General features: G+C 43.5%; 1 protein-coding gene across 4 annotated transcripts in view; it reads left to right on the top strand.

Annotated features, from left to right (window-relative positions):
• The window catches only part of PAG1 (phosphoprotein membrane anchor with glycosphingolipid microdomains 1), a 155,494-nt gene that overhangs the window by 25,001 nt on the left and 102,904 nt on the right, over positions 1-27,589 (top strand). For 3 of the 4 annotated variants that reach the window (XR_009740871.1, XM_061439068.1, XM_061439069.1), the window contains exon 2: positions 26,536-26,606. The exons of the other annotated variant lie outside the window; for it this stretch is intronic. The gene's annotated coding sequence lies outside the window, so the exon portion shown is untranslated. The remainder of the gene's footprint in view (positions 1-26,535; positions 26,607-27,589) is intronic. 4 annotated transcript variants of the gene reach the window in all.

Below are 27,589 nucleotides of genomic sequence, written 5' to 3'. Positions count from 1 at the left end.
GAGAGGAAAATCACTGTTACTCAGGAATTGACATTTTCACACCTGCATAAATCTTAAAGCTGGACTGATCGGAAATCATCTAGATCCCAAGATCTATTTACCAACGTGTGATCTCAGGCAAGTGACATATTCTATTTTGTTGACTTCATCTAAATAATAGAATTTTTCTTAGAATGTTTTGAGAAATTAAAAAACTACTATATACCCAGCACACAGCAAGAGCTCCATAAATGCTTAGCTGTGTTTATAGTCTGCCTCAAGGACATGTATTAAGGTACCTGCTGCATATTTGCAGAATGCTGTTGACTGACTGATAAAACAAAGAGGGAGTTCCAGAATTTACCTGGGGACAAGTTCAGAAAGTTGTAGGATATGTCATCATTTACACAATTGTTTTATATGATATAAAAATATCATATATATTAGCAAAGCCTTTGACTGTGGATCACAATAAACTGTGGAAAATTCTGAAAGAGGTGGGAATACCAGATCACCTGACCTGACTCTTGAGAAACCTGTATGCAGGTCAGGAAGCAACAGTTAAAACTGGACATGGAACAACAGACTGGTTCCAAATACGAAAAGGAGTACGTCAAGGCTGTATATTGTCACCCTGCTTATTTAACTTATATGCAGAGTATATAATGAGAAATGCTGGGCTGGAGGAAGCACAAGCTGGCATCAAGATTGCCAGGAGAAATATCAATAACCTCAGATATGCAGATGACACCACCCTTATGGCAGAAAGTGAAGAGGAACTAAAGAGCCTCTTGATGAAAGTGAAAGAGGAGAGTGAAAAAGTTGGCTTAAAACTCAACATTCAGAAAACGAAGATCATGGCATCTGGTCCCATCACTTCATGGCAAATAGATGGGGAAACAATGGAAACAGTGGATGACTTTATTTTGGGGGGCTCCAAAATCACTGCAGATGGTGACTGCAGCCGTGAAATTAAAAGATGCTTACTCCTTGGAAGGAAAGTTATGACCAACCTAGACAGCATATTAAAAAGCAGAGACATTACTTTGCCGACACAGGTCCATCTAGTCAAGTCTGTGGTTTTTCCAGTGGTCATGTTTGGATGTGATAGTTGGACCATAAAGAAAGCTGAGCACTGAAGAGTTGATGCTTTTGAACTGTGGTCTTGGAGAAGACTCTTGAGAGTCCCTTGAACTGCAAGGAGATCCAACCAGTCCATCTTAAAGGAGATCAGTCCTGGGTGTTCATTGGAAGGTCTGATGTGGAAGCTGAAACTCCAGTACTTTGGCTACCTGATGCGAAGAGCTGACTCATTGGAAAAGACCCTGATGCTGGGAAAGATTGAGGGCAGGAGGAGAAGGGGTCGACAGAGGATGAGATGGTTGGATGGCATCACCAATTCAATGAATGTGAGTTTGGGTGGGCTCCGAGAGTTGGTGTTGGACAGGGAGGCCTGGTGTGCTACAGCTCATGGGGTCGCAAAGAGTTGGATATGACTGAGCGACTGAACTGAACTGAATGTTAGCAACAGAAAACTACAAAGGACTCAAGAACAATCTTACCTTTATGAAGAGAAGTATAAAACTTTATCTGAAACACATATTGTTGTTGTTCAGTCACCTGGTTGTGCCTCACTCTTTGTGACCCATGGACTGCAACACGCCACGCCACGTGTTAAGAACTAAGTAAATGGAAAGACATACAGTGTTTATAGCTTGGGAACCTCAGTGTAGGAAAGATGTGGTCCTTCCCCAAATTAATCTGTAAGTAGAATGCAATTTCAGTCAGTCTTTACAGGGTTGTTGTTTGTTTTTGTTTGTTTGCTTTCAGTGAGAGTGTTGGAAAAGGTCTCACGTTTCTGCATGTCTTACAAATAGAAGCAATACTTTTTCAAGGATGTTTGTGATGTGAACAGCGTTAGAGGACAGGGATCCTGTCTACATTCAGAGCAAAGGATAGGTTTATTTACTATCCAATATAAAAATGCCTCCATTCAGGGCAAGGCTTTGTGATGAATAATTCATGTTCCCCAAACTCAGGGTTCTTTAGGTGTGATGCAGAGGCACACTGCAGGCACAGCAGCCACCTGAGCCCCCAGCCCCCGGCACCCCTGGGACCTGAGCGCCAAGCAGAAGTGACTAAACAGGAAACCCATGCTGCTTACTTGCCGGACCCTAAGTAATACAACCCTTTGTCTCTGACTCAAGAGTCCTGTGTCTTCTTACAGCATCCATGAAATGTGGCAAGCCAACTTGTTAGCTTCCAAGTTGGGTATAATCTCAGAGCCTTCACAGTTCTGTCTTCTTACAGCATCCATGAAATGTGGCAGGCAACTTGTTAGCTTCCAAGTTGGATATAATCTCAGAGCCTTCACAGTTCTTGACAGAGTTGTGATAAATCTCCACTTGTAAAATAATTTAGCAAATTGAATTTCAAGAGGAAACAGTAAGAATTTTGTACTGTGATTTCTCAGAAAGCTAAAAAACAAACAGACCAGCTCTTATTGCCAAGAAAGAAACTGTTCTTTGCTGATTTAACTTTTTCTCCCTAAGGATGGTAAATGAACCTATTCATTTTGTCCAAAGCCTCTCATTTTGACATTTTTGATAATAACTTTCCCTTGCCCTTGTTAGAGCTTAGCATCTCTACTTTTTTCTACTGGCATGTTAAGCTAGTTTTTTTCCCCCCGGATGTGTGCATTGTAATTTGGTTTAAATGTTTGTTTGGCAAGGCAGATTTATTTGGCTTCTTTTTAAAGGCTTAGCACCTTTCCAACTATTTTCAAGATCTCCGTACCCAGTTTACTCTAATTACATCTAAAGATATCATAATCATTTTGCTATTTACCCATAGCAAAGATAAACACAGGGTTATATGCATGAGGAAAAAACGCATGCATGCATTTTTTTCACTTCAGTTGTGTCCGGCTCTTTGCAGCTTTATGAACTGTAGCCCACCAGGCTCCTCTGTCCATGGGATTCCCCAGGCAAGAATACTGAAATGGGTTGCCATGTCCTCCTCCAGGGGATCTTCCCAACCCAGGACTCAAACCACCGTCTCCTGAAGCTCCTGCCTTGGCAGGCGGGTTTTTTATCACTAGCACCACCAACAGAGAGAAGAAAAGTCCCTGACTAATAATGATAATAGGATGTTTATTTTAGTACTCTGGTCTCTCCCTTTGGAGAGAAATGCACTTTGGGTGATTAAAGGTCATAAATGTAAGATTTACATCTAGTTTTGATTTTAGTGAGCTTCTGTTACAATACCTGCACTTGGGTTTAGTACGTTTTTTTCATAAACTGATAGATCATTTAGACAGCTTCAGATCCTTTTAGGAGGGAGTTGGCATGTAAATAATACATCATCAAAGACATGTACCCAAATGTGAAGCTCTTTTAAGATAATAGACATTAAAGAGTTATTTTTTGATAAAACATGAGGTACTTAGGCAACATTAAAAATGTCTTAAACTTAGAGTAAATGGGTAGTCCTAAAGAACCTTAAGTTTTAAATCAATGTGTTTTTTTTTTCCTGATCCTTGACATATCTTGGGAAGAGCCCAATGGCATTAAAATGCCTCCCCTTCCTATAAGTGAAGTCTTAAAACCATGGTGGGCAGCAGACAGAATTGCCCACCTTCTGTGTCTTCAGCAGTGCTGGCTGCCTGGCCCATCCAAGTAACCACCCACAGGGCAGCTCCCTGGCCGAGGGTTCCTTCTGCTACTGCTCATCTCCGCTCTGTAAGGACATGTCACTTGTCCTTTCCAGATAAAGGGGTAATACGTCTCTCCACTAGCCTATGTGTTCCTCTCTGCTGGTAAACTCTCTTCTGTGGATATAGGAAGGGGAATGTACTATTTATTTCCTAAGCAGATTTTACAGTGGCCAGTGGGCTGTTTTGGACTAGCTGATTGAGTACAGGGGTTTCCCTGGTGGCTCAAGCAGTAAAGAATCTGCCTGTAGTGCAGGAGACCGGGTTCAACCCCTGGGTTGGGAAGACCCCTGAAGGAGGGCATGGCAACCCACTCCAGTATTCCTGCCTGGAGAATTCCATGGACAGAGGAGCCTGGAGGGCTACAGTCCATAGGGTTGCAAAGACTCAGTGCAACTAACACATTGGGTACAGAATTGTTGTTCAGTCTCTAAGTTGTGCCTGACTCTTTGCGACCCCATGAACTTCAGCACTCTAGGCTTCCCTATCCTTTAGTAATCTTCCAGTATTTGCTCCAACTCATGTCTATTGAGTAGGTGATACCATCCAACCATCTCATCCTCTGTCGCCCTCTTCTCCTCTTGCCCTCAGTCTTTCCCAGCATCAGGGTCTTTTCCAAGGAGTTAGCTCTTCACATCAGATGGCCAGAATACTGGAGCTTCAGCTTCAGCATCAGTCCTTCCAATGAATATTCAGAATTGATTTCCTTTAGGATTGACTGGTTGGATCTCCTTGCAGTCCAAGGGACTCTCAAGAGTCTTCTCCAACACCACAGTTCAAAAGCATCAATTCTTCAGTGCTCAGCCTTCTTTATGGTCCAACTCTCACATTCATACATGACTGCTGGAAAAACCATAGTTTTGACTACACAGACCTTTGTCAGCCTTTTGTTATTCCAGTAATGGACTTGACTGATCACGGAACACAACATACCTTTTCATAATTTTAATGCTTCTGTGGGTTATTTCATTTTTTGTGTGCTGCTTGTCACTTCACTGTTCGTTTGCTTTCTAGGGTGCTTTTTTTTTTTTTTTTTTTTTGCCAGATTGGCTGTGAATCAAGCTGGTCAATGAAGCTTAATTTTTGCTAACTCTCCAGAATGGCTTGTTAATCCTTATTTTACATCTCACTGAGTACTGTACCATGCAGTTTCCTTCTGTTCACCCAAGGAACAGAAAACAGCTCCGTGAAGAAGTAATGTGGTGGATTTAGAGTCTACCCTGAGGAGTCGCCATTTGCTTCTGATTAAAAGTAGAACATAAAATTCAAACCCGGATTTTTGCAGAACTGTTCTGAGTAAATGCCAAACCTTCCTAACTCAGAGCTCCTCTTAGGCTCTTTGCAAGTGCCTTTATCTACTTGAGAGTTCTTTTCATTTACACATTTCTTGCTACTTACTATATCTTATTTGATTTGGGTACTTTTTAAACCTAAAGAGTAACCTTTCACATTGATCTGCAAAAAAAAAAAAAAATTCTGTTGAAAACAGACCTCATCTCACTGTATTTTTGGCAGACTTTTACTTACTTTTAGCCGTGCTTTTGCCACTCTGTCCGTTCCATCTAAAAATAAAGGGCTGATTAAAGGAAAATAGATGTAATATTGGAACTGTGTCTGCTCTTTATTAATGACTGGCATCCAGTAGCATGCACGCATCTCGTTCTCTTAAATTCTATAAAGATGTCACATGGGAGAAAAGCTTTCAAAAAATATAAATACAACCCCACATGATATCCATACTGCCAATTCTTACAGAGAGCCGAGGAAAGAAAAATGCCTTCAGAGACGAACTGAAGTAGGGGGAAAAAACTACTAAAAACCTCAGTATTGTAGGTAACTGATTACGAAACATCGCCCACTGAGGAAAAGTCCCTTTCTTTTTCTAAAATTATCTTTAAATTAAAAGTTAACTAAAATCTTGGTGGGTATTTTTTTGAGAACACAATTAAAAGATATTCTTTGTAAACTTAGTTTTCTTATGGGTTAAATGCCATAGCATTTAAAGTTTTCCTTAAATTATTTGCTAGGTATTTCAAATTGATTTGATGCATTCTTTTGCTCTTACTTGATGTAGTGTCCTCAGCATAGTTAAGTGCAATTTCCTTGCTTGATGAGTTTTCTAATTTTAACCTCAAAATGAAAGGAAGGACTACTTATGCTTCTGAAAAGGTGGGGTAGCCATACTTTTCCCTGTTATTCTGACAAAGTACAAGTGAAACCCCTAGATACTCTGTAAAACAGATATAATAAGGCTGAAAGGTGGAGAAAAGAAGGCAGATCATCTATGGACCTTAAGACCCAAGGAGTGACGTGACGATTTGTTACATGGGTTTTCTTTTTGCCTCATATATTTGGCAACATATATCGAATTTAGATGCTGGGAAAGATTGAGGACATGAGGAGAAGAGGACAACAGAGAATGAGGTGGTGGAACAGCATCATCAATTCAATGGAGATGAGTTTGAGCAAACTCCAGCAGACAGTGAAGGACAGGGAAGCCTGGTGTGCTGCTGTCCATGGGGTCGCAAAGAATGGGACACGACTGAGTGACTGAACAACAATCAAATTTAGAGTCGGAGAAGCCAGCAGTCAGGAAACACTAACAGGAGCAGACAAAACAGCGGTGACAACGAAAGCCTGTCCTTTTTAGCCAAAGGATCAGAAAAGGCACAGAAAACTTTTCAATAATTGCTGTCCTCCATCCAAACATCACAGAAAAAAACTACGGCCCCACCCTGCCAGCAAAGGCGGACTGGGAGGCTGGGACTTCCACCCTTGCCAGGCTCTAAGGAGGCACCCCAGACCCCTCCCTCACTGGGTGGTGTTAACAGAAAGCTGAGCAGTAGGGAGCCAAGACTTTGATTTCTACTGGGTGGTACCAAAACCTGCCACCTCCACCCCTGTGCAAGTGGCAACCACACGAGGAGTCGAGTTGCGCACCTCCCAACCACCGGGGTGGTGTTGGTAGAGACCACATAGGAAACAGTAACACTGCCCCTCCCAGCCAGGAAGACATAGGTGGGGGCCAGAACCCCCCTGCCCAGCGGCAGAGGGGAGCCGCTCTCTCAGATGTCAGTGGAGGTGTAGTGGGGAACCTCATTCTGTCTCATGTGGCAATAATGTCACAGTCTTTCCTTTTCCTTTGCCGGAGTGGTATCAGAGGAAAACAGCTAAAACACAAGGCTTAAATAAGATCCAGAGTCTCATAACATAATGTCCCACATGTCCAGATTTCAATGAAAAAATCACATGTTCTTCCAAGAGCCAGGAGGATCTCAAACTGAGTGAGAAAAGGGCATTCAATAGAGGCCAACACTGAGCTAGATGACATAGACGGTAGAATTATCTGAAAAAGGATTTAAAGCAGCCATCATCCACATGCTTCACTGAGCAGTTGTGAACAGTGAACAGGAAGTTTCAGCAAATAAATAGGACATATAATTTTGAGCTTAGTGGATATTTTAGGCTGGAAAAATAGAACTGAAACAAAAATCTCAGTGGATGGGATGAACAGCAAAATGGAGGGGACAGAGGAAGGAGTGGGTTCCCTGGACAATAGAACAATGCAAATTGCCCAAATCTTAGCAGAGAAACAGACTAAAGAAAACATAAAAACAGAGCCCTGAGGACCTGTGGGACTGTGACTACAGATCTAATGTTTGTAGCATTGGAGTCCCAGGAGAAGATAAAGAAGAGAGAAGGGCTGAAAAAGTACTGGCAGAAATAAGGGCTGCAAACTTGCAAATTTGGCAAAAGATAAAAATGTTCAGTTACAGGAAGCTAAGTGTGGTAAGCTGAATAATGGTCCTCTTAAGATAGGGATTTCCCTGGTGGCTCAGATGGCAAAAAATCTGCCTGCAATGCAGGACACCCAGGTTGAATCCCTGGGTCAGGAAGATCCCCTGGAGAAGGGAATGGCAACCCATTCCAGTATTCTTGTCTGGAAAAACCCAATGGAGAGAGGATCCTGGTGGGCCACAGGCCATGGGATCACAGAGTCAGACACAACTGAGTGACCAACACAGTGAATAATGGTCCCCTTAAGATATCCACATCATAATTCCAAGGGCCTCTTAAATCAGTTACTTTACATGGTCACGGGATTTCACAAAGGTCAATTATGGATTGTTAGATGGAGAGACTCTCCTGGATTATCTGGGTGCACCCAATGTATTCACAAGAGTTCTTACAAGAGTGAAATAGGAGGGCCAGGCAAAGAGATGTAAGGATGGAAGCAGAAGAAAAGCTGATACGATGCAAGGTCACAAGACTAGATTTAAGACAGCCTCTAGAGTCTGGACAGAGAAGGCAATGGCACCCCACTCCAGTACTCTTGCCTGGAAAATCCCATGGACGGAGGAGCCTGGTAGGCTGCAGTCCATGGGGTCGCTAAGAGTCGGACACGACTGAGCAACTTCACTTTCACTTTTCACTTTCACACATTGGAGAAGGAAATGGCAACCCACTCCAGTGTTCTTGCCTGGAGAATCCCAGGGACGGGGGAGCCTGGTGGGCTTCCGTCTATGGGGTCGCACAGAGTCGGACACGACTGAAGTGACTTAGCAGCAGCTAGAAGCTGGAAAAAGTGAGAAAAGTGATTCTGACCCTTACCACCACCAGGGGAAATGCAGTGGGTCTTCTGACTTCCAGATCTATGATTTTATAAAGTTGAGATATTCTTAACTACTGCCTTGGTTCCTTTGAGCTGGTCTAGCAGAATACTGGAGACTGTATGGCTTATAAACAACATGAAGGGATTCTGGGTTTTGACAAAGATGCAAAAGCAATGCAGTGAAGGAAAGTTAGCCTTTTCGATAAATAGCCTTGGAACAGTTGGGCATCCATATGTAAAAAACAAATGAACTTTAACCTGCCTCACATCTTCTGCAAAAATTAATTCAAAATGGATCATGGTCTTAGATGTAAAACACAAAGCTATAAATCTCTTGGGAAAAAATATAAAAACAAATCTTTAAGGTATAACTAGGTAAAAAATTTTTAGACTCAACACCAAAAGGAAAATTTGATAAATTGGATGTAACCAAAATTTAAAACTTTGCTCTGCAGAAGACTGCTAAGAGGATGAAAAGGCGAGGTACAGAGTGGGAAAAAATATTTGCAAACCATGTGTCTAACAAAGGACTAGTAAAAGTCAACAATAAAAAGAAACAAACAAGGCAATTAGGAAATAGACATTTCACTGAAGAGGATACACAGATGGCAAATAAACACATGAAAAGATGTTCAACATCATTAGCCATTAGGAAACTGCAAATTAAAACAAGATCAAAATGGCTCTACACACTTCCCAGAATGACTAAAATATAAAATAGTGACAACACCAAATGCTGGTGAGGATAGGGAAAAACTAGATCATTCACATTGTTGTAGAAATATAAAATGTTGTAGCCACTCTGGAAATGAGTTTCTTAAAAAACTTAAACATGGACATTTATCCGAGAGAAGTCAGTAAGTATGCTCTCACAAAAATCTTTACTCAGATATTTGTAGTAGCTGTATTTTTAACAGCCAAACCTGGCTCATATGTCCTTCAACAGATGAATGGTTAAACAAATGTGGTATATCCATACCATGGAATACATATATATATATACACACACACACACACGCCAGCAATAAAAAGGAGCCAGTGACTGATAAATGAAGCAAATTGAATGAATCTCCAGGGAATTGTGCTGAGTGAATAGGGTCAATCAAAAATGGTAACATACAGTATGGTACTATTTACATAATGTTCTTTAAAATGACAAAATGATAGAAATAGAGACCAGATTTGTGGTTTACAGGGGTTAAGGATGTGCTAGGGGCAGAAGGGAAGTGGGTGTGGCTGTAGAAGGGCAACCTGTATAATCCTGGTGGTGATGAAAATGTCTTGTATCTTCCCTGCATAGTTGTCAATTTCCTGGTTGTAATGTTGTACTATAGTGTTTCCAGAAATTACATTGGGAGAAACTGAGCAGTGGACACATGAGATCTCCCTGTGTTACAAGCAACTGCATATGAATCTACAAGCATCTGAAAACAAAAACGGAATTAAAAAATTTAAGTCAAGGGACTTTTCTCATGGTTCAGTGGTTAAGCATCTGCCTTCCCAGCAATGAAGACGCAGACATAGAGAACTGATTATGGACGTGGGCAGGAGGAGGAAGGAGAGGGTGAGAAGCATGGAGAGAGTAGCATGGAAGCATATACACTACCATATATAAAATAGATAGCTAATGGAAATTTCCTGTGTGACTCAGGGAACTCAGACCAGGGCTCTGTAACAACTTAGAAGGGTGAGAAAGGGTGGGACATGGGAGGAAGGTTCCAGAGGGAGGGAACATATGTATACCTATTGATGATTCATGATGATGTATGGCAGAAACCAAAGCAATATTGTAAAGTGATTATCCTTCAATTGAAAAAAAAAAAATCTGCCTTCCCATGCAGGGGACAAGGGTTCCATCCCTGGTCAGGGAACCAGGATCCCACATGGCCACAGGGCAACTAAGCCCGCGTGCTCTGAACTCTGCTCACCTTAATTATAGAGCCCACATTGGGCAATAAGACCCGACACAGTTCAGTCGTGTCTGACTCTTTGCGACCCCATGGGCTGCAGCACGCCAGGCCTCCCTGTCCATCACCAACTCCTGGAGCTTGCTCAGACTCATATCCATTGAGTCAGTGATGCCATCCAACTATCTCATCCTCTGTCGTCCCCTTCTCCTCCTGCCCTCAATCTTTCCCAGCATCAGGGTCTTTTGCAATGAGTCAGTTCTTTGCATCAGGTGGCCAAAGTATTGGAGTTTCAGCTTCAGCATCAGTCCTTCCAATGATTATTCAGGGCTGATTTCCTTTAGGATTGACTGGTTTGGTCTCCTTGCAATCCACGGGTCTCTCAAGAGTCTTCTCCAACTCCACAGTTCAAAAGCATCAATTCTTCGGCACTCAGCTTTCTTTATAGTTCAACTCTCACATCCACCTGTGACCACTGGAAAAACCAAGAGCTGACACAGGCATAAATAAATAAAAAAAATTTTTTTTGAGTGAAGAGCTTTTAAAATGTTCTGTAGATCATTTCAGTTTGAAAAGTTGGGTCAGTATCATACTATACAGAACTTTCCATATCCAAATTCAGAAAGTTATTACAATGAAATTGCCTCTTAAAGTATAGTTATTCTTTGGTGGGGGTTGGGAAGGAAAGCAAGGGGTTCTGTTATATTGATCATATGTGTCCAAAAATTGTTAATACTTGTTGAACCCCAACACTGTGTAACGTCAATAGCGTTTTAAAAATAAGGACACTCTGACACAGAGAGGTGAAATACCGTCCTGATGAGCAGTGAGGCCAAGCCTGAACTGGTTCAGAAACATGCATTCTCTCTCAATGACTACACTCTTCTACCTATTCACGCTAGCTGCTTATTTCACCTCTAAACATCTTTGTGGTGCATGGCACTGACTTTAGAAAGTTTAAGCATTTTTCCTAGGCCCTGCAGTAGTACATCTGAGATTGAAATTCCAGGCCTTTGCTATCCAAATTCCATCCTGCTCCTACCTCAGCAGAAGCTATATATCAGATGACCCTCAAATCTGATCCTCAAGCCTTGTTTTGTGGGCCTGCTTAGTGATGGAAGGTAGAGTATTATTTTTCAAATCATAGTAGTAGTAGCATGTATTTAAACATAGTGACATATCATGTGAAAATCCATGTTTCCAGCTTCTCTTAAAGGAGGAAAAAAAGGAAAACATTCGCCAACACTGCATTCACGCTCCCAAGTTCCCCAAAGGAGTTAGATGTTAATACATGTGCTTCGTGGTTGCCCATTTACACGAGGCATGTTTGCCACAGTCCTTACCATTCCTTATTGCCTCCCAGATAATGCAGCCAGCCATCAGCTGCCTTTTTATCATGGCATGACACTTGTTTTCCTTAGAATAAAGGAAGGCAACATTGTTCACCTTCCTTTCTACCAAATCTGAGACGGCTTTGTGTTCTTCTGACACACTTCACTCATATATGGTAATATATGGTATCTGATCTTGCCTGACCCTGGTCAGCACTTGAATTTATGACTCACCCTTCATGACAGGGCAAAGCTGTGACTACTGCTGACACCATTGTCTCCTTCTCTTCCTCACCTGCCCACAGGGGCTTCTGTCTTCCAAGTTTTTGCAGCCTTTCTCGTCTCTTCACTAAGAATCTATTGCTGCCTTTTTTTTTTTAGCACACAAGTCACATTTCTTTCTCATGGCTTTAATGTTCTACCTTTTATATTAGCAATTTGTCTAGATGTATCATCCCTAATTATAAACTATTTAAAGTTATATTTCTAAAAACCTCCATTATTAGAGAATTTATAGTTGTCATACTTAAGACTCCCATAGAATTGGAGGAGTTGAAATCATTAGTCCAACTAGGGAAAGATAGTCACTGAAATAAAATAGGCATACACAAAATAAAGTGTCTTCTTTGGCATTTCTTAAATTAGTAATAAAGAGTATTGTGCAATTACTTCATTGCTATGGTTACTTTAATATTTCTTGCTAAAGACTTTCTGGTAGTTCTGTCAGAGTTTCAATGAGGTACTCATCAGTTGAATTAATTTCATGACACTTAATATGTGTAATAAGTAGTAATATTTCTTCTGTGGGATTCCCAGGTGGCACAGTTGGTAAAGAATCTGCCTGCCAGTGCAGGAAATGTAAGAGATGTGGGTTCGATCCCTGGGTCGGGAAGATCCGCTGGAGAAAGGAATGACAACCCACTCCAGTATTGCTGCCTGGAGAATCCCATGGACAGAGGAGCCTGGCGGGCTACAGTCCATGGGGTTACAAAAAGTCAGACACGACTGAAGTGACTTAGCACACACACATTTCTTCTGCATCCACACACGCATTTCTTCTGCATCTGGCTTTCTAACAAAGTATTTAAGGTGTTTTCAATTTTACGACTCAGAGGTCCCATCTCTCTACAAAGAAGCCCAATTCTGAATGTCTCTACTGATTCTCAGATTTGTTGTTGTTGTTTAGTCACTAAGTCATGTCTGACTCTTGTGATCCCTTGGACTGTAGCCCACCAGGTTCCTCTGACCATGGGATTTCCCAGGCAAGCACACTGGAGTGGGCTGCCATTTTCTTCTCCAGAGGGTCTTCCCCACCCAGGGTTTGAACCCAGGTCTCCTGCACTGGCAAGCAGATTCTTTACCACTGAGCCACCAGGGAAGCGCAGTTCTTAGATACACAATCTGAAGTAGTTGATCTGTTAGGAAATGGAAGTAGAGAGTTACACAGAAGGGGAATTTACCACAAGGGAAAGGTTAATCAGTTATTCATATTGATGTACTTTGTAGTACTTAGCACCTTGTTGTTACAGAACAGATATTCAGAAGGAGCTAATAATATTCCATGTGGAACTCCTAAGTAATTCACTACTGTATTATGCTTAGAAGTGTTTTTTTTCTTCCTGTCCAAACTGTAAATGACAAGAGGCTGCTTGTTTGTAGCCATTGTGTTAGGATTGAGGGATGATGGAAAGTTCCAGGAAGATGATAAGCTTTCAAGCTGGGCATGTGACTAGTGCTGATAGAAGATGGGGGTGGGTGGGGGATTGCGGGAATGGAAAGCTGCTTGGGATGCAAGCTGTGGGCTCTACGCCCATCTCGCTGCCAATCCCTGTTATCTTTATTTGCAGGGAAGGTCTGAGAAGGCTGAGATGCAGCTTGGTTTTCACCAGACCCAGACATCAGTGACTTCTTAACTCATAATGCCACTGTGGGAGAAACTGGAGCATTTGCAGGAGAGAAGGAAGGTGATGGAGTGGGTGAAAGGGTGTGGAACAGAGTAATAAGAGAGGATAAGAGCTTGTACTGTGGAGCCAGACTATTTGTTGCTGTGTGTCTGCCTCCCTGCCCCGCCCCCATCAGCTCTGTGACCTCGAGCAAATAATTAACCTCTCTAAATGTCAGTTTCCACATCTGTAAAATGGGGATAATAACTGTATTTCCCTCATAAGGTGTTGTCATATGAAAGGTACATAGAACACGCCTGGCATAAGATGTCAGCCACTGTTAGTGTTTCTGTTATAGAAGGGGAGGCTCACAGAGCCAGGACCAGAGGACAGGCTTGTTCTGTCCTGTACCAGACAGTCAATGTTTCCTTTCATAAGTAGCAACATCTCTTCACTGTACAATTTTTTTCCCCTTCTTTGTCAATTGCTCTTTTTATTCTGTACCTGCAAGGTCATCTGAAACAGCCTGTCTTTTAATGTAATAAGTCAGGAGCCTAGAAAATAGATAAAATAAGGCAGGATAAAGAATGGCAAGTCAAAGCTCTGCATGCTTTTGGGACGCTTATCAATGTATGCTTTCAGACGTCTCTTTGGAAAACCTATTTCCAGCTTTAGATGTTTTTTCAGGCTTGGTCTTTGCACTAAACCCAAATATCTTGTCATTTCCGAAAAATGTCCATCCGTGACTTATAAAATATTATAGAGATCTTTGGCTCTGTTGGAAAAGGCCGTAGTTCTTATCTCTACTTCATTAGGGACTAGAGAAGAAAAGCCTTCATATTATAATAGAATTTATTGTCCCCAGTTCTTTTCAAGACACTTGTTTTTAAAGATATTTTTCATACTAGATTCACATCACTTTTTAAGTTGATTTTATTAAACAGATTCAAACTTTATCACTTTATCTCAAGAAATGAAAGAATGAAAGCGTTAGTCATTCAGTTGTGTCTGACTCTTCCTGACCCCATGGACTGTAGCCCACCAGACTCCTCTGTCCATGGAATTCTCCAGGCAAGAATACTAGAGTAGGTTGCCATTCCCTTCTCCAGGGGATCTTCCCAACCCAGGGATTGAACTTGGGTCTCTTATGTCTCCTGCATTGGCAGGCAGTTTTTTTTTGTTTCCCACTAGTGCCACCTACGAAGTCCTATCTCAAGAAACAAGTACATAAAAAATAATATGCAACTGAGTATGTAATTTGAATCCAGAGACTCTGACATTGAAAGAAATAAACTAGCAGACACTTGCTGTATTTTTTCTAGTTCTGTGTGTCAGGAGTTTTGCTGAATACATTGATAATAATTTTCCTTCCCTGTAAGGAAAACTATTCTTGAGTTCAGGGATTTCATAAACCCAGTTCCATGCACTGGGCTTGATTCCTGTGGGCCAGACAAGTAGGCTGGTTCTCTCCATGTGTACCAGGTGGGAGTCCTGTCTTCAAGGAGCTGCTCTTCCAGCCCCCAGTGTGGCTCCTTAGAGTAGACTTAGGGATGGAGGAGAAGGAGTGGAGAGAATTATGGGATGAGGTATTCATGTTGCCATGGAGGCAGTTGGGACTGAGAAGTGAACAGAGGAGTGAAGGAGGTTGAAAGACTTTTGAGATGGCAGGGAAGGGTGACTTGAGCTCTGACTGCCCTTTATTATCCAATATCTTCTCTCTTTCCTGTTCTTTCAGCAGCTGCAGACTTTATCTCTGATGTGGGGGGCTATGGAGAGCGGGTTATGAAGTCGTGAGGAGTAAAAGTGGGGATGTTTCTTTCCCTGTCTCTTGCCCCCTCCTCCTCCTCACTCTTGATCCCTTCCCACCTTGTCACATAGAACTGACATCCCCACTGGGTTGCAGAGTGGAAGCCTGGGAAGGGAGTTCCAGAAGAAAATGAAGCAACTTTGTTTTCTTCCTCTCTTCTGGTCTCCTTTACCACTTCATTTCTTTCTAGGTCTCATGGGAACGGGAGGTCCAAATGAGGAAGAAGGAATGCCTCCTCTGCCCTTTTCACCTCCCCTCTTCCTCCTGGCCTCGATGCCAGCAGTTACCCCCTTGCCACACAGAAACACACACAGTCACATACATACACACTTACACTGTAGGTCCATCTTGAGGTGTGCATGTGTGTGTAGGACGGGGGTAATTAGGGCTCCAATAGACAGAGGTTTGAGAACATAAAACTGGATGTTGTAATCAAAAGAAGACCTTAAAATTGTGAGGGGAAAAATCAGATGATTCAGCTATTGGCCTAAAATGGAGTCCAGAGAACTAGTTCTAAAATTTTAGTGAAATTGTTAGTCGTTCAGTTGTGTCCAACTCTTTTCAACCTTATGGATTATAGCCCACCAGGTTCCTCTGTCCATGGGATCTTCCAGGCAAGAATACTGGAGTGGCTTGCCATTTCCTTCTCCAAGGAATCTTCACAACCCAGGGATCGAACCCATGTCTCCCGCACTGCAGGCAGATTCTTTACCATCTGAGCCACCAGGGAAACCAACAATAAAGCAGAAGATTCCAACTGACTGGGTCAAAAAGACTGCAAAAGCCTTGAAAAGTGAATTCTAACTGGGCAGATGGGAAAAGGGGGCCAAGGAGCAGAGCATGTTCCTGGCAGAGGTAGCAGCTTTATGCAGGTAATAGCGTTAGCTAGCACAAGAAACCAGAGAAGGCAATGGCACCCCACTCCAGTACTCTTGCCTGGAAAATCCCATGGACGGAGGAGCCTGGTGGGCTACAGTCCATGGGGTTGCTAAGAGTTGGACACAACTGAGCAACTTCACTTTCACTTTCTACTCTCATGCATTGGAGAAGGAAATGGCAACCCACTCCAGTGTTCTTGCCTGGAGAATGTCAGGAACGAGGGATCCTGGTGGACTGCCGTCTATGGGGTCGCACAGAGTCCGACATGACTGAATCGACTTAGCAGCAGCAGCAGCAGCAGCAGGGCAAGAAACTCAGATGGGTACCAGAAATGAGTGAGCCAGAGGGTCTCAAAGCCCTCTCAGAAGATCAGCAGATGGTACAGAGATGGGTAAAACCTCATGCATTTCCTTTTATTCTACTTTAGCAACAGCACTGCCATGCAGTGTTCAAAAGCACCTGGTGCTTGGCTACAGTATCTGGGGGACAATAGGGAGTGGTAAGGATTGTGGCCAACAGAGAGCACATGCCTCATCTAAAGGGCAGCAGTTCAAGAGCTTCACTCAGTTGCTGCTTTGGGGAATTTGGGAATACAAGTCCAACGCTGAGAGATTTTATATTCCACATGATATACACTAGGCCCTGTTCTGTGCGTGCTAAGTCACTTCAATCGTGTCTAATTCTTTGCGACCCTTTAGACTGTAGGCCACCAGGCTCCTCTGTCCATGGGATTCTCCAGGCAAGAATACTGTAGTGAGTTGCCATTTCCTCCTTCAAGGGATCTTACCAACCCAAGGATCGAACCCGTGTCTCCTATGGCTCCTGCATTGCAGGTGAATTCTTTACCGCTGAGCTACTGGGAAAGCCCAGGCCCTGTTCTAAATGCTTAATATACTCATTTAGCACATCTCCAAAAATGTAGTGAAGGTTTCCCCAAACCTGTTGCCTCAACCAGTTCATGACAGACTTCCTGGGATGTGCAGTTCAGCAGTATCTTCTCTTTGTACTTTTTCCCCTTCATGTACTAGTATTTCCTGGAATGCTTTGTACCCCAGATGACAGAATGATATTCTCTTATGAAGGATATTGCCTTGAGAGAGAGGAGAGTGCTTCCAAGGTAGGATTGGGTACTTCTGGCTCTCTTTGATTAGCAGTCCCTCTCAAGGATTATTTAGGAAATGCTGCCCACAACAATGTCAGTCTGTTCTGGTCTCCCACTAATCTAATGTTTGACTTTCAGCACCGTGCTCACATTGTTTCCAAACTTCTGCACCAAACTTTGAATTTTGATTCAGTTAATCTTTTGTGTTTTTATAACAGGCCTTCTTCAATGCGGTGCTTTTCTTTTATATCCAACAAATTGTTCCTGATTTCTAAATGCATAGAAAGAAACTGAAACTTGTGGGGAAAAGTACAGCCAATCTTTTTTAATACCTGGAGAAATTTTTTTCCAGAAAAGCCACTGCACTGAGAGGGTACCAGTTGGTATTCAAATGTGAGTCAGGACAGATGTTTGCCACATACAGTGATGAAAGTGCATGCCAGTGCTTATTCACCTTTTGGAAAATAGTGGCCCAAAAGGGATGGGATTTGAATATTACTGAATATTCCTCACTAACCACTTTTGTGGCTGAAATCCTGAAGAAAAACTCATAGTAAAGTTTCCCTGATGCTGGGAAGGATTGAAGGCAAAAGGAGAAGGGGGCGGCAGAGGATGAGATGGTTAGACAGCATCACCTTCTCAATGGACGTGAATTTGAGCAAACTCTAGGAGATGACTGAGGACAGAGGAGCCTGGCGTGCTGCTGTCCACGGAGTCACAAAGAGTCAGACAAGACTTAGAGACTGAACAACAAAATAGAAATGAATGGCTCCCAAACTGAAACAAGAAGAATGAAGTACGACTGGACAGAGAAGATGTGGAGGAAACTGGTTTAAAAGATGCAGTGACAGACCAGCAGATCAAGAGCGACTCAGAGTTTTTACAAGTTTTCACATGGTTCTAGCTTTGTTTTGTTTTTCTGGGAAGGCATATCCTTGAGGGTTTGAATAATATTCACTTGGTTGGTCTCCAGAACTCCAAGGCAGGGCCACGTGTAGCTGGGACTTAGGAGCAGTTAGTGAAGTAGGGACCAAAGGTTGAAGGTGAAACATGGACCCAAAAGGTATCACAAATGTGAGATCCAGATCTTGAGCAGGAAGCCTGGTGGCCGGTTCCATACACCATCACGATGTGGGCTGTGTGTAACCAGCAAGCCCTCTGCTGTATTCTAGATTTCCGTTTCCAGCACCTCTAAGTGTATTCACGGTATTCAAAGATGAAAGGAATCGGTGACAAACACAAACAACCGGTGTTCTCAGCAGCAAGCTGTAGATACACAGAAGAGTAATTTAAGGAGGAAGAGTCCTGAAGGAACAGGAGGGGTTGGAAGGTGTGAGACCCTCTTAGGTATCTGCACCTGCAGACTTTTCAGCCTTTCCTCGTCTGTAGAAGGAAGCTGCTGAGCTAGATGGTTCCCTAGCCTGTGGTTCTCAGACTTGAATGTGCACGCAGATTGCCCGGGCATCCTGTGACATTGCACCTTCTCAGTTCCTAAGTCTCGGGTGGGGCTGAGGTTTGCTGTTCTGACGGGCTTCCGGTGCTGCTGCTAGGCCACAGACCACATGGCGTTCAGCTCGCTCTGCGTGATCTCTCAGCCCAGGCTTCCACAAGCTCTGCATGTCTGTGAGCGTGTGATCATCTGGCATTTCAGAAAGACAGGAAGATGGCAGCAAACATGCCTGCCGTGGCAGTCACTCTTCTCATTCTTCATAATCAACTTCATCAGAAACCCTTTATGTGCCTAATTATGCATGACAATTTCACATGCTTTACAAAGAGAACTAACTCGATTTGGCCCCCGCGTTATCAGACTTGACAGCCTAAGACAGCTGGAGAAATATGCGTAGAGACAGTAATAAATATTGAGGCAGTAATAAATATGGAGTGATAAATATTCATTCATATATTAATATAAAACATTAAAATAAAAAAGGTTATGTATTTAGCATGGGCCTTAGGATATTATAGGGCTTCCCTGGTGGCTCAGAGGTTAAAGCATTTGCCTACAATGCGGGAGACCCGGGTTCTATCCCTGGATCGGGAAGATCCCCTGGAGAAGGCAATGGCAACCCGCTCCAGTATTCTTGCCTGGAGAATCCCATGGACGGAGGAGCATGGTAGGCTACAGTCCATGGGGTCGCAAAGAGTCGGACACGACTGAGCAACTTCACTTCACTTCACTTCACTTCACTTAGGATATTTATCTTTCTTACAGTGTTTGTACCTTTTCAAAATCTGAGAAACTAAAAATGCTGACTGTAATTTTTATTTAAAGAAAGAGAGTTTCTGTTTTTCAGATGGTGGCTGGGGAAGGGGAGGGTCCCTTTATAAGGTTTCTTGTTATTGTTGTTTTATTTATTTTTAGCTTCACTAACATCAAAAGCAATATTCTACGAGCCCCATGTGCCTAACCCTGATTACCATATATGTGTGTCTTGGCCTGATTTTGTGTTGCTCAATGCTGAGCATGTGGACACAGTTTCATTAACCTCAGGTCTTTCTACCTAAGGACCTTAAGCCCATCAAGTCATTCTCACATAGTCCTTGGGAAGCAAAAGAGGCAGGACCAGACATTGTTATCTCTGAATCGTGGGTGCTTCTGGTCTGTCCGGAGTCTCGTGGTAATTAACTCACACGGGAAGGCTTAGATTCCATTCTACTTCTTCTATACATGTGCTAGACTCACCCAAGGTCTTGGCTGCCTTGGTGGAGAAAGGGATCCAACGAGTGGCCATTGCCAACATTCTCTCCTGACAGCAGAACAAATTTTGTTACTGATGGGCCACCCACCCACTGGAGGTTACATTCAGGTCCCCACGGTGCTGAGTAGGTTTGTTACAACTTATCACAGTGATTTCAGATTCATCCCTTTCATTGATTTCTTCTAGCCGAGAAACGGCTGAAAGAATTATCACAGAGCTAGAAAATGGTCACATCTCACCAAGGATGCCTGTGTCAGATATTAGTCATCATGGGATTAGAGATGGTTGGCTTATTGGTTTATACTTTCTTGATTCAAGTAATATAATATTTAGTGATGACCATGTATGGGCTTCCCAGGTGGCGCTAGTGGTAAAGAACCCGCTTGCCAATGCAGGAGACAGAAGAGATGTGGGTTCGATCCTGGGTCGGGAGGATCCCCTGGAGGAAAGCATGGTAGCCCACTGCAGTAGAATCCTATGGACAGAGGAGCCTGGCAGGCTACTATGATCCATTGGGTCACAAAGAGCTGGACACGACTGAAGTGACTTAGCACTCATGCATACGTGTATGGACTTAGGAATGCAGAGGTACAGATAAACTGTATCTGGCCACAGCGCTAGGCAACAGCAGTGTATTATCCAAAATGATTTGCGTGAGGTGTACCTCTGGAGTCAGGTACCCTTGCGTTTGAAACTTGGCTTCGCCACTTACTGGCTGTGTCACTTACCTTTTCCAAACCTCCGTTTCCCCATCTGTAGAATCAGCATAACAATAGAACAGATTCCATGGAATTCTCAGGAGATCCCATGAGATGAGGGTGTATGGAATGTGCAGCACAGGGCCTGCAAATATTAATAGGAAGCCTTGTAACTGGTAATTTTTAGTAATCATAATAAAACTATTACAAATGACAGCATCTGAAATCATTTGAGTCTTGAAAGAGAGCAGAGATTCTAAATTCAGCATTTTCATATTATTTCATGAGTGAGTATTAGTGTGGGAGTTTGTATCTAGGTTAATGAGAATGTCACACTCTGTTTATTAGGAATAAAGCTGTTATTGAAGCAAAGCCTGCATTAATTAGGCTCAACTTCATCTTTCATTCAGTTATGTCACATACAGCTGTTGTTTCCCTCGTTTTGTAAAATTAACTAGAAAGAGTGAAGGCAGTCTGCTCAGATTAAAGAAGACATAAAAACCCTGAGTAATTATTAGAGCCAGAAGCTAAGCCTTTATGAAGCCACAGTGGCAACACTATGTATTTTGCATTAGTGTCTGGTAATAGACCTTTGTGGGCACCGGGAGCTGTGCAGGCCAGATCGAGGGCACTGAGTAGCTGGTTGCCCCTCAAAGCTAGTTGAGAGCAGAGGAGGAGGGGTATCTGGAACTCCATCTTAGGAAGTGAGGTGATGCCATTTGCTGCAGACAGGGTGGGAATGCGGGTGAGGCGCTCCAAGGGCCCCATGCTTCCATAAATGGAATCCAAAGCCTGCCAACTGTATACTGTAAGACTGAAAGGCAGGACCAAGCAAGGGCAGGAGGCAGCTGAATGGAAACCCACGAAGCCAAAATGAGCCATTTAAGGTGGAAGAGGGGAAGCAGAGCCCCAGGAAAGTCCCTCAGCTCAGAAACCTGTTCAGTAACACTTTTTATAGAGTGCTTGTGGCTTCTGGGCAAGTGGAGGTTGACCCAGCTTGGCACAAACGGAAGCCAGTTCTTCCCCAAATTCAGTGTGCACGTGGCTCACCTGTTCAAATGTAGATTCTAATTCAGTAGGTCTGAGATTCTGCATTTCACACAAGCCACAGGTATGGTTGGCGATGCGAGGCCGGGGACTACACTTTGAGCGCGTGAATGCGTGATAAGTCGATTCAGTTGTGTCTGACTCTTTGCGACCCCATGGACTGTAGCCCACCAGGCTCCTCTGTCCATAGGATTCTCTAGGCAAGAATACTGGACTGGGTTGCCATACCCTCCTCCAGGGGATCTTCCCAACCCAGGGATCCAACCCAAGTCTCTTGTGTCTCCTGCATTGGCAGGAGAGTTCTTTACCACTAGCCCTACCTGGCAAGCCCATATTTTGAGTAGCAAGGGTTTAACCCACTCTCTCTACCTGCATTCCATTCTTGGTCACCACCTCTTTCTATTTAACCCCGCTCTTGTACCTGAACTCCAGCCACTCTTGCACTCCACCTACACCTGCAATCCACGTCTCCTACTAATTCTCCAGGGCATAACTCATCTCTCTACCTCCTCCGCGGCTTCACCTGTGCTGTAATGTGGCTGAAGAAGCATACACTGCTGTACGAGTAGGTCTCGCTTTCATCTCCATGGGCCCTTCTTCCTTGTCGGTTTACTCTTTCACTCTCCTGGAGGACTTATTCCTCCTCCCTACTCTCCTGTCAGACCTCCACTACTTCCTTCCCCACCCTTGCTGCTGCTACTGCTGCTAAGTCGCTTCAGTCGTGTCCGACTCTGTGTAGACGGCAGCCCACCAGGCTCCCCCGTCCCTGGGATTCTCCAGGCAGGAACACTGGAGTGGGTTGCCATTTCCTTCCCCACCCTTAGTGTCAGCTAATATCCCTGCCTCCATTTTTATTCTTTGTATCATGACTTAGAAAAGAATTTCCTCCTGTTTCCTCTGCTGGATCTGGATGTTTGTGTGTGAGTCACTGGCCCAGGCCTTCTGTGCAGCAGCCATGGGAACACTGGGCATGCTGTGATTCATCGCGCATCATGGTGGTCACTTCAGGGCCTAGGGTGACCAGCCCCTCTCTGACTTGCCTTCCCACCACTCTCCACGGAGTGGCAATGTCCACAGTTGGCCCCTGATCGCCCTCCAACCTCTATCCTATCCTGCACCACCAGCGCCCAGCCCCCAGCCCCCTCAGCCCCCCACCATGCCCAACCCCGTCCCCCCAGCTCCCACCCAGCCACGCCCACTTCCCCTCCCAGCCCCCACCCAGTCCCAGCCCCTCCTACTCCCTCACCCAGCCCCTCCCACCACCTTCAGGGCTCTGCTCAGCATATTTTACCCCCTGAGATCTTTCCCAACTCCCTACTTAAAGTAGTGCCTACCCCAGGGCAGCACTCGGCTCCATACTGGCTTCTGTTATTTTCCTCAGTGATTGTTATAACTGTTTCGTCAGAAGGCTGATTTGTCTCCCGCCTGCACCAGAAAGCCCCAGAGGGCTGGGAATTGTGTGTCTCCATCAGTATTGAAACTCCACCTGGAATAGTGGCCAGCACATGATAACTCCCCTTGAATATCTCAACAGATGCTAGAGTGGATGTCAAAGTGTTAGTTGCTTAGCCATGTCAGACTGTTTGCGACCCCATGGGCTGTAGCCTGCCAGGCTCCTCTGCCTGTGGGATTCTGCAGGCAAGAATACTGGAGTGGATTGCCATGCCCTCCTCCAGGGGATCTTCACGACCCAGGGATCCAACCCAGGTCTTCCACATTGCAGGCAGATTCTTTACCATCTCAGCCACCAGGAACATGTGGTTAAACTAGAACAGAATCAGAAAAAGCCAGTCAGTAAAAACTACATACCAACATATGTATTCATAAAGCCACTCTGTTGTTCGTTGCTCAGTTGTGTCTGACTCTTCGTGACCCCATGGACTGCAGCACACCAGATTTCCCAGTCCTTCACTGTCTCCAGGAGTTTGCTCAAGTTCATGTTCATTGAGTCGGTAATGCCATCAACTCACTCTGGATCATTTGAATTGACATGGCTACCTGTTTTGGGACTCTTTATCACCTGACTGTGCTGAATGTAATAGAAATCATTGAGCCTTCCAAGCCCTTGGGGGATCAGGAGGGAAAATGACTAGCATTAAATTCTTTCCAGAAATTCCTGTCCTTCCTTTTCTCTTCAGTTGCTTTCAGGGAGGTCAGTAGTTAAGTCAGGATTTAACCCAGCACCTGCTCAGGGCTGTGGGGCTTCCTATCTTCATGTGGGACATGGACAAAGAGCTGTAACCTGTTAGCACTTAACAACAGTTCCTCAAGCCAAATGCCCACTTCCCTTAGGGCTGATGGTGAAGAATCCACCTGCAATGCAGGATACTCGAGTTCCATCCCTGGGTCAGGAAGATCCCCTTGGAGAAGGGAATGGCAACCCACTCCAGTATTCTTGCCTGGAGAATCCCATGGACTGAGAAGCCTGGTGGGCTATAGTCCATAGGGTTGCAGAGCGTCAAACATGACTGAGCAACTGACACTTTCACACTTTTACACACTTCAGCCTGTACATAGGTTTTATTACTTGTGTCTCTCTGTATCTTATGTGTTGGTAACTTGGTTTCCTGAACTGAGCCTCTTTGCTTTTGTATAACATAGAGGTCTATTAGTGTTAGACTCATTAGAAAAGACCCTGATGCTGGCAAAGATTGAAGGCTGGAGGAAAAGGGGATGACAGAGGACGAAATGGTTGGATGGCATCACCGACTCAATGGACGTGAGTTTGAGTAAACTCCTGGAGATGGTAAGGACAGGGAAGCCTGGCATACTGCAGTCCATGGGGTCGCAAAGAGTCAGACATGAATGAGCGACTGAACAACAACTATCAGTATTTAACTCAAAATAGTTATTGCTCTACTTAGGAACAGGTGCTTTTCCCAAACCCTGTTTCTGTTACAGTTGTTTAGAGCTTGAAATGCAGCTTCATGGTTTTAATAACAATGGTGTGGCTGGTGTGGAAACCTTCCAGAGCTCACGGCTTTGCTGAGCTGTCTTGCTTAGTATTTGAGAATGGGGAATTCCCCACAGAAGGGCAAAGAGGAGAGAATTTCCATTGCTTTTCTATGTTGAAAGCAAACCCTTTGCCAGTGTGATCTTTTACCCTTTTCCTCCTAACCAGACACTCTCCCTCATATTCTGCTGCACCTTTCTCTTGCAGGTCCAGCCAGGGGGCTCTTAGCTCACATGGTCAGGGGCCCTAGGACATGGGATGGGGTCTGGGGAGCTCCTGTCTTGCTGACCTCTGGATAGTCTGAGCTGGCAGGCCATGGAGGGACCACCACCTTGCTCACTATTTCCCTTTGCTCTTTCTCGAATTGGTTTGCATTTTATTTCTTTCTAAGAAATAGCTCTTTCTTTTCTCTTTTAAACTCTGTCAAAAAGGGAAAAAAAAATCACATTGGTTTACCTCAATGGGTACTTTTTGTAAGACTATTCAGTCTAGTTATTGGGTCATTCTTTTTCACTCAATGCTTTTTACTTCTGCCTAATTGTTTAAGATACCTTCTTAGATCCTCAATCTACAAAAACAGAATATTAAATTTGTGATTATGTTCCTCAAACTTGAATCACGCATCCTCTTGGAGGAAGTGATCTTTGTAAGTGATACAGATTTATCTTAACCGTAGGAAACCATGCTAACAAAAATACGGCATTTTTCAAGATGAAGATATAAAATAGTATGGCTAAATCTATTATAACAATTATCACACAGTTCTATGCAGTTGGGGAAGGTCCCCTGGAGAAGGAAATGGCAACCCGCTCCAGTATTTTTGCCTGGGAAATCTCATGGACAGAGGAACCTGGCAGGCTACCGTCCATGGCGTCACAAAGAGTCAGACATGACTGCACAACTGAGCACACAGACAGACTTTTGTTCCAGTCTGTTCCAGATAAAATATATCTTTATTCTGATAACACTGTCATCTTCTTGAGGCATGAAACCATTTTTGTTTTTGTTTTTGTTTTAACCTCTAAGAACCTTGCATGCTGGAAGGTACACATGTTTGTGATTCGAAGTTAACCCATAGTTACCGTTAGTCTGCGAGAAGAGATGGAATGAAGTTATGAGTAAGACATAAAGCATGGGTGTAATTAGTAATCATTGACAGCACATGTGATTAATGCAATCATTTTTACTTTACTACTGGAATAAAATTTGTGATAATACATAGATCTGTGAATATTGGCAGAGCAAGTTTTAGCTTTTGTGTTTCAGCGTTATTTTTTACCTTACTAGAGGTAAATTAATTATTTTAGTTACTTTCTTTATTGCTCAGAACTTTAATAAGTAAATGAAAAAGATCATCATCTTACCCTGCATTGTGATGTGCTTAGTCGCTTAGTAGTGTCTCTTTGCGACACTACTGACTCTTTGAGACACTGACTCTGACAATTTCTGACTCTTTGCAACTCCATGGATGATACAGCCTGCCAGGCTCCTCTGTCCATGTAGATTCTGCAGGCAAGAATACCGGAGTGGGTTAGCCATGCCCTCCTCCAGGGGATCTTCCCAACCCAGGGACTGAACCCAGGTCTCCCACATTGCAGGCAGATTCTTTACCATCTGAGCCACCAGGGAAGCCCAAAGAGTGAATATGACAGAAAACAATGAGAAGATGGCCTGATTTGAGCAGTGAACACATAAGTAGCCTGCGTGCATATTCATGGGATTCTCTAGGCAAGAATACTAGACTGGGTTGCCAGGCCCTTCTCCAGGGTCCTTCCCAGCCCAGGGGTCAAACCCATGTCTCTTGTGTCTCCTGCATTGGCAGGCAGGTTCTTTACCCCTAGAGTCATCTGGGAAGCCCTTTATTACTGCAGTTTAATCCAGTTCAGAGTTTTGAAATTGTTTCCTGTTGTGTTTCCTTTCCAGAAAACCCCGAGGTCATTCTCTTATTTCAACAGTTGAATGCAACTTCACAGCTGGGAGAGAGTGATTGTGAGGTATTCATTTTTCTGGTTTATTCTACACTGTTTATCCATGCTTGCTTACAGTTTAACTTTGTACAGGCATCAAGGGCATATTTGGGTACTCTGAGATGTGGGACTGGAGACACACAGCTTTGAAGCTGAAAAATCTCAAGGGTATTTGCTAATTCAGTTTTGAAGTTAGCACCAGGAGGCTTCTGCCCCAGCCTCTAAGACACCACCCACCATGCTTCCTACAACATGGTGTTTCCCTTTGGTAAGTGATGGGCATGAGCTTGGTTCTCCCTTTTAATGCCTATGTGAAATTAGGCAAAGGGCCTAATCTCATTCAAGTTCTGTGTTCATCTTTGAGATGGAGACTATAATTGGATAGCTTGATGAGTTTCCAGTTCCAAACAGTGCTCACCACCACCACTAATACCAGCAACAAAATATATATTGGACTGTGTTTTACTGTTATTATTATCAATAGTATTGGTCATCTCATTTAGTGCTGATAATAAAGTTATATAAAAATTCTTAAATGACTTTATGTCATCTATGAACAGAACTGAAACCAGAAAAAAATCAGCCAGCCTAAACGAACAAGTTAACACAAAGGCATTCTTTATTTGATGTTAGCAATTAGTTTGCTACATGTTTATCTGCTTTTCTAATGAATCCTGGACTTTGAAGTGCTCTGCCCACCCATTTAAAAGATTTACAAACCTCAAGCACTGTGACCTGACTGACCTCTGTCCATTATACATCATTATCCAATTCCTCTTATGGGCCAAAAAGGAAAGAGTACATCTGGTCTGAATCTCTTCACAGAAGCAATCTTGTAAAATAGGCCACTGTCTTTCAATCAAATCTTTCCTTTAACTTGTTGAGAAGCTCTTTCTTTTGCTAGAGGAACCCTTTCCTCTTAGGAGAGCAGGGTGCTATTTGAGGGTCATTGGGGTTCCCCTCGGAGATCTTTCTAAATATAACTGCAGATCCTGGAAAACAGCCTACCC

The sequence above is a fragment of the Bos javanicus genome, chromosome 14 (genome assembly GCF_032452875.1).
Source record: "Bos javanicus breed banteng chromosome 14, ARS-OSU_banteng_1.0, whole genome shotgun sequence".
Lineage (NCBI taxonomy): Eukaryota > Metazoa > Chordata > Mammalia > Artiodactyla > Bovidae > Bos > Bos javanicus.
This window is presented reverse-complemented; position numbering and strand designations above follow the sequence as displayed.